Source organism: Marmota monax, unplaced genomic scaffold (assembly GCF_021218885.2).
Source record: "Marmota monax isolate L192 unplaced genomic scaffold, Marmota_monax_Labrador192_F-V1.1 WCK01_AAM20220418_F8-fsc00103, whole genome shotgun sequence".
Lineage (NCBI taxonomy): Eukaryota > Metazoa > Chordata > Mammalia > Rodentia > Sciuridae > Marmota > Marmota monax.
Window position 1 is genome coordinate 594,122 of NW_026694286.1, and position 7,870 is coordinate 601,991.

At 36.8% G+C, this 7,870-nt stretch overlaps 1 non-coding gene across 1 annotated transcript; it reads right to left on the reverse strand.

The window, feature by feature from the left end:
* Window positions 1-1,584: 1,584 nt before the first annotated feature.
* Window positions 1,585-1,690, reverse strand: LOC124108940 (U6 spliceosomal RNA). Its single transcript, XR_006856836.1, has one exon. It is a non-coding gene; the product is annotated as a U6 spliceosomal RNA (small nuclear RNA).
* Window positions 1,691-7,870: the final 6,180 nt, after the last annotated feature.

Genomic DNA, 7,870 nt, shown 5'->3' on the forward strand with positions numbered 1-7,870 from the left:
GGATAACAACAAGGTAAATTTCAATTTTCTCTAGACTCCTTTTGAGATTTCATCTGTTACCTGATCCTACTAGACACCAACTGATCAGTGTTCCATAAAATTCTGCTTTCTTGGGGGATATGTTCAATTCTATAAACTCTTCATTTCGGTCCAGATAGTTTCATTTTCCCAGAAATGGCTATGAACATTTTTGGGAAAGGGCTAAGAAGAAACTTCTGTTAATAAGGTAAGATACTTCCTCAAGGTGTAGGACCAATCCTTTCTTCAGGAGCTCCATGTATGTCAATTGACCCAACTCTGAACATTTCTATCACTGTTCACCAAGTACGGTTCCTATACTCCAGACTGATTTTTTTTTAAATAAAGATTTCATAGAACCTAAGTGGGAGGCCTACTTCTTTTGTCCTTTGCTCAGATACCCATAAAGATTAATGCAGGTCCGAACATTCTGGTTACCTCTGATGCCTATTTTGATGATGTATATGTTGGATCTTAAATATCCCCCAAAGGTCCATGTATTAAAGACTTGATCCCAAGGATGATGCTATTGAGAGGTAGTGAAAATTTCAAGAGGTAGGCCCTAGTGGGAGGTCTTAAGGTCACTGGGGGTGTGCCCTCAAAGGGAATTTTGGTACCCCATCTTCTCTCTCTCTCTCTCTCTCTCTCTCTCTCTCTCTCTCTCTCTCTCTCTTCCTGGCCACAAAGTGAGCCAAGTGCTCCTTCCGTGATGTGCTGCTTATCCACAGGTCTAAAAGCAATGGAGGCTAGGGATGTGTCTCAGTGGTAGAGTGCTTGCCTAGCATGTGTGAGGCACTGGGTTTGATTCTCAGCACCATAAATAAATAAATAAATAAACAAATAAATAAAATAAAAGCAATGGAGTCCATTAGGCCTCCCTCCTTGTATACTCTAGTTATCACAGTTACTTGTTATAGTAACAGAAAGCTGGATAACACAAATAACTACACGAGGTTACTAAAGTGCTCTTACATGCTTGACCTCTGCTGCCCTGACATTCCATATCCAACTGAAATCAAGGAACTCATTTCAACTGTCGCACTTCTTCCAAGTCTTCTTGCTCTATGGAGAAGTACTCCAATGATTTTCAAAGATGCAGGAGCACCTCTTCACAGGCCTTGTTTTGGTTTGTATTAGTGCATTGTAGTTTTACATAATAATGGCATTCATCGTGATATAGTCATACGTATGCAATGCACAATTTGGTCTGTTTTATTCTATTATACAGCCCCTTTCACTTTTCCTCTCCTCTCTTCAATTCTCCTTCCTCTAGTCTACTGGTCTCTCTTCTATTTTCTTGAGGTCCCTTTTCTTTCCATTTTTTTTTCTTAGTTTCCAGATATGAGAGAAAACATTGACTTTCTGGATCTGGCTAATCTTAGCATAATGTCTCTAGTCCATTCATTTTCCTGCAAATGACATAGTTCCATTCTTCTTTAAGCCTGAATAAAACTCCATTGTGTGTAAATACCCCATTTTCTTTATCTAGTCATCTGTTGATGGACACATAGTTTGGTTCCATAATTTGGCCATTATAAATCACGCTGTCATAGGTACACATGTATCAAAAAAACATAGATGCTCCATGAATTTGCATAACTTTTTTGCAGAGGCCATGCTAATCTTCTCTATATTGTTCCAATTTTACTATCTGTGCTGTCAAAGTGAGCACTCAAAGATAGTTGACAGACTGTTGGTTTCTCAGTAAACAGAGGGAGAGTATGGATAAACAAGAGGGATAAAAAATAATTTTAGATAGAGCCACACTTACTGATAGAGGTGAACTTAATGAAGATCCTGGATTCAGCAAATTAGCTAGAGCAGTTGGAAGTGGTTCTAATTGTTGGTGTTGTTAATTGATTTTAAAAACTGGATTAATTTGTGATTTGAACTACAGTAAGCCCAGATGCTAGAAAATCTCTGGTATTATATCCCCTCCTTGGTTTCACACATACTTTATATGTATCCTCTATAAATGCAAAGAAATCTTTAACTTTCTGTGTGACATTTTATTTCTTTATGAAAAATAATTCTGAATATGGCAAAACATTAATACATGTTAAATCTCCTTATGTTTTCTGCATATTTGCAATTTTTATGAGCTCTCCACTCCCTTCCAGGTCCCAGTTGGGGGGCTTTTCTCCCAGCAGTAACAAAACATCAGTGTTCCTCATCCTGCCACCAGATACCTATTGTTGAGAGAAAACCCAGGAAAGCATAACTGAAAAATGGCAGCTCCCTTCTTCCTGAGGTAGAGCATTATTAACCATCAACACACACAGCAGGATTACCAGGAGGACAGCAGAGAAATAAATGAGCAGAAAAAAATAACCAAAGAAATAATGGCTGGAAACTTCCCAAATGTATTGGAAAACAATAACCAATTCATAGAACGAAGTATTCGTCTTAGGCACAGCACTGTGATAACTGTTACCTGACTCATGGGTTGCACTCCAGAGAGACAAACTGAGAGGACATCAGGCCACTTCCCACCTCCTCCACCAACCCCTCAGCTCCTTTAGCAGGGAAGTCATGAAAGAGAATCTTGCCACAGATATACTCACAGCTCTGGTTCAGAGTTTGTTGGGGGAAGAATCAAGCTCTAAAACAGAGAGCTGCTAATCTTTTCCTAAAGGAACTGACTTTATTTTCAACAGAACTTGGATAAAGTCATGCCTAAGAGTACTTGCAAGAGCAGTGGGGGTCCTGGTAAAAGGCAAATGGGCCAGACTTATGAATTTAACAAAGATGCAGCTAGGATTGTTGGCCAGGAATTTTCAGGAGAAAATCAAGAATAAGACAACTGTAGGGAATGCTCCCGAAGTCAGAATAAATATGAAGCAGAGACTTCACAAACTGTTCTCTCAAAGGCGATAGAATTTGATTTGATTGTTTTTAGAGCCGCTCATATGCCGGGACATTGTTGAAAACATTAGAGCAAACTGCTTACAAATAAATGGTGACATTTAATATTTGGGCATAGTCAGAGAAAAAGAGGAAGTGAACCCACCCACTATCATGCCATGGTGACTATGGGACTACTCAATTTCACCTATGTACAGAACAACATCAGGAATTTAACAGACATCACTACAATAATCTGGCCAGTCATTAAACCAATAAAAAAGGATGCCATGGAGACAGAGAGACGAGTACCAAAATGCTGTCGTATGTTATGAAAAGTGTCCAATTTCTAACAAAATAAAAGTAGGAGGTGTGCAAAGAGACTTGAAAGTATTCTTTACACATGAGAAAAAAAATAGCAGTTAACAGAAATTGCCCATAAGAGAACCAGATGTTAGGTTGATTAGAAAACGACTTCAAAATAATGATTATAAACAGATTCACAAAAGTAAAAGCAACCAGGATTAAAGAGACCAAAGAAAGTATGATGACAATGTTGCATTCAATAGAGACTATTTATAAACATAGAAAATATAAGAAAAAAGCAAACTGAATTCTGAATAGCAAAAGTGACATAACTGAAATTTAAACATTACTAGAAGGCTCTTTATCAGATTGAAATAAGAAGAACAAAGAATTAAGAAACTTGAAGGTAGATTAATGAGACCTCACAAGCCAAAAACAGAGGGAAATTCTTTTTAATTAACAGAGCCTCTGGGATGTAGGACACCATTGAATGCATCAATATACACTTAATGGGATTACCAGGAGGAAAGGAGGGAGAGAAATGAACAGGAAATTTACTCAAAGTAATGATGGCTGGAAACAAATTAGATAACTCAGAAGGAATAAACAAAATCCCTAGAAAGACACAAACTAATAAGATGAACTCAAGAAGAAATAAGCAATCTGAATCAAGTTATAATGAGTGAAAGATTGAATTAGTAACAAAAAAAGATTACCCACAAAGAAAAGCCAAGCCCCAGATGGCTTCATTTTTGTATTATATTAAACATTTAAAGATTGAATACCAATTTTTCATGAGCTTTTCAAAAATAGAAGAGGAAACACTTCTCAACTCATTGTGTGAAGCAATTATTTCTCTGATACCCAAACCAGACCAAGACATCCAGAGAAAGGGAGAAAGCCATAAATCTGGATGCAAAACCTTCAACATAATGCTAACCGAAAAAAAATACAGTAGCATATGGAAAGAATTGTACACCATGACCAAGTGGAACTTATCACAAAGATTCAAGGCTGGTTTGATATCTGAAAACTAACAAGACAATCACCACAGAGCTTAAAAAAACAAAAAAGTACAAATTTTCCTAACCCCACCCAATCACTAACCTACTTTGCATTCCTTCGTCAATACATTGTCCACACAACAAATATTGATCTGCTCTGTAACTTAACAGCTTTTCCCCCTACCCCAGAGTTATTTTCTTCCTTCCATTTTATTTCTATTCAATGGGAATGAATACCTACCTTTTTTCATAGATCTACAGTTGAATACATGACTATAAGTTCATTACCTTGACTTTCCATTTTGAACATCCTTGCCATCACAGAAAACCTTTCCAGATTTGTACAGTTCCACTCTCTCTAAAAGTAAAAGATTAACACTCAAAATTCAACAACCAATGACATATGAATATATTACCAGTGCAACTCCACATCATGTACCACCATAAGAATGGGAAGTTATTTTCCATATATGTATAATAAGTCAAAATACACTCTGCTGTCATGTGTATCTTTTTAAAAAAAAAAAAAGTTACATTCAGCAACCTAAAGTACTCCTTTCCATCTCTAAAGTACTCCATTTTCCCAGAGCAAGCAGCATCTCAGAATCTGCACTTGAAAAGAATATAAGAGAAAGATGATATAATGATTTCTACAATAGTCATCATGGTTTATTTAGTTTCTAATAAAAATGATTTTATGCTTAGCATTGAGGCTGTCATTCAAAAATATTTGTTAAATGAATACTAAGTGTAGAATTCCATACCAAACTCCCTAAAGAATTCAATATATAGTAAAGAGATATAAACTGGGAAGTAAAGGACTCAGTCTGACAGGTATCACTCTCAGATGAAGTCACAGAGTTGTGATGCTATTTGGGCCAAGTCCTGTACTCTATCTTTCAATTCCCTTTTCTAAAAGGGAAGGATTGTCCATTTCAGGGATGACAATGAAGTTTCTTCTCAAGTGCCAAATCCAGTTGATTGGTAATGATGCCTTGAGTTCTGGGAAGAAGTATGAATCCCAGTACAGGTTCAGTGATAAGAATCCCGTGTTCAATTTGGGATGTGCATCATGATCATAAGTTAGAGAAGTTTTCAAAGAGTATGTAAGCTATTTGCCATCTCTAAACTATTTAGATGTACAGACTAATCAATTTTTTAAATAAAAAATATCTGATTCCTCATGCTCTACATTCTAACAATACCTATTATGATAATAAAATTATGAGTATTTGCTTTCCTTTATTTAATTTTCCTTCAATTATTGGTTTTTAAGGGTATAACACTTTTATAAACAATCAAGAACATGTAGAATATTATTTTAATAATATATTCAATATTTAATTTAAAGTACCTATTGACTTTAATTATCCGAAGGAACAAAAAATTAAGGCAAAGGTCATATGTGTTGAATGATGATCCCAGGAGATATGAATGCGCATTTTCTGAATTCAAATTATCATTGTATGTCTCACCTTAAAGTTATCAAATTTCTCCATTTTTTCCTGTATTTCTAGAATAGTACTTTATTTAAAGTTCATATTTATATAAACAATTTGGCTATTAATATCAATTGTAACTATTTTATGCTTTTATATATATATTGCTTATATATATTTATATTTATATATTTTATATATATTCTTCAATTTGGATACTAAAATACCAAATAGTTTTTCATCAATCCAATCAAGTAGAAAATTTTAGTCTATTTAATACTGCAGACATCAGCTAAACATAAGCCACCTAGGATTATGAGTCCCCCTGCGGGATTGTCCAAGTTATACCGGTTGAGTAAGCCATTACTAATTTCTTATGTTCCCATGTCAGACCATATTATTCTTTTAAAAATTACCTTATCCCTTTCTTCTTCCAGAAATCTAAGCATTATAGTATTTTTCTTTGTCTATTAAAATAACAATGTATTTTTTTAATGGGAAAGGATATGAATATACATTTTTGCCAGTAATATATGAATTATTTATTGACTCAAACAGAAGAAATTAATTTAAAATATTTATTTATTTTACATGAAAACTCAGTAGATATATTGATCTGGCAAAACCAAGGGAGGAGTCTAATAATCAAAAACTTTCTATTTTTTTATGCATATTGCCCTAATTGTCTTTCCATTTTCAGTGCCTTAGCTATTTTATCAATGAGTTATAAATGTATTATTTACATGCCATTCATTGCAACTCTGAAATAACCATGTATAGAGGTCTCATTTTGCTCATTGCACCAAAAAACAAAAGTGAGAACTCAGAGATAACCTTCTCTCAATTCTTCTGATAAGCACAAGAATCAAACAGGGCTATTCCAAAGTCTTTTCCAAATTGGTGTCAGTTACTTAATTTAAAATATACAATGATTAAGCTGCATGTGGTGGTGCACATATTTAATCCCAGCTGCTCAGGAGGATAAGGCAGGAGGATCACAAGTTCAAGGCCAGTCTCAGCAACTTAGGAAGGACCTAATAACTTAGCAAGACCCTGCCTCAAGTAAAAACTTTAAAAACGGGCTCAGTGGTTAAGCACCCCTGGGTTTAATCACTGGTATTAAAAAAATGATATATAAAATGCATATTGAAAAAAAATATATATATATATATATAACATGTCCTTCAAGATGGCACAATAGAGGAGATTGTGCCCCTGGCTGCTCCTTGGCATAAAACCCAGAAAGTAGGCAGCTTCCCCACAAGTTAGGTAAACAAAAAAAAGGAGGAGGGCTTTACTGAAATTTAAAATCGGACATTCAAAGAAGACCAGGGTCACAGGAGGTTGGATATAATAAAATACGGAAAAAATACCCAGCAGCAAAGCCCCTGCCATAGCTAGGTTGGAAGCTCCAGCTGGAGCCATCCCTCCATGAGTAGAGTAGAAGAATAAGAGAAGTAAAGGAACTTCCATCTGGGGGAGGCCCAAGGCATAGGAGTGTCTAGAAACCAAGGACATTGCCCAACAAACCTGAATGACACACTGCACAATATCCATGGGTGGGGAAAGAAGCTGCCATTTCTCCAGGCCAGGTGCAGAGGACAAAGGAAGGAACCATATTATAGCTGCAGGGTGGGGCCCGCAGCTGAGGGAGCCAATTCCTGGCAGACCTGAGTTTGGCCAGAAATACAGGCCTAGTAAACACACGCTGCATGATATAGGGTGTCCTTAAGTGACCAAGAGAAAATCAAACATGAAGACAGGTTTACACAGGGACAACTAATCATAGAAACCCATCCAGCTCTATGCCTCCCCTTTCAATCCGATGGCTTGCAGGACCTGCTGGAGAGACACATCTGGCCAGAAACTCAGAAGGGCATGGGTGGAAGAGATTGTTTGGAGACTGAACCCAAGACCAGGAAATGTGGGGTCTGGAGGTGATGTAGGGAACTAAGAATTGGCTCCCCAACCACATGAGTAGAATCTAGGGGTGATCCCTGGCGTAAAGTCCTCCACTGCGAGCCAGCAAGTACTGGTTGCTGGAGGTACACTGATTTAAAATCTCCAGACCAATTTGCATTCAGTGAACAGCTTGGAGCCCACCTAAACCTAAACTCTGCCTCCAGGAACTCTGCCTACAGGATTAGCTCTCTCGCTCCAGCAATCCAGAGGGTAGAGCATCACACTCCAGAAGACCCCTACCTAAAGCTGCTGAGAAGAGAAGCTGAGAATATTTTGAACTCCAATAGAAGGAATTCT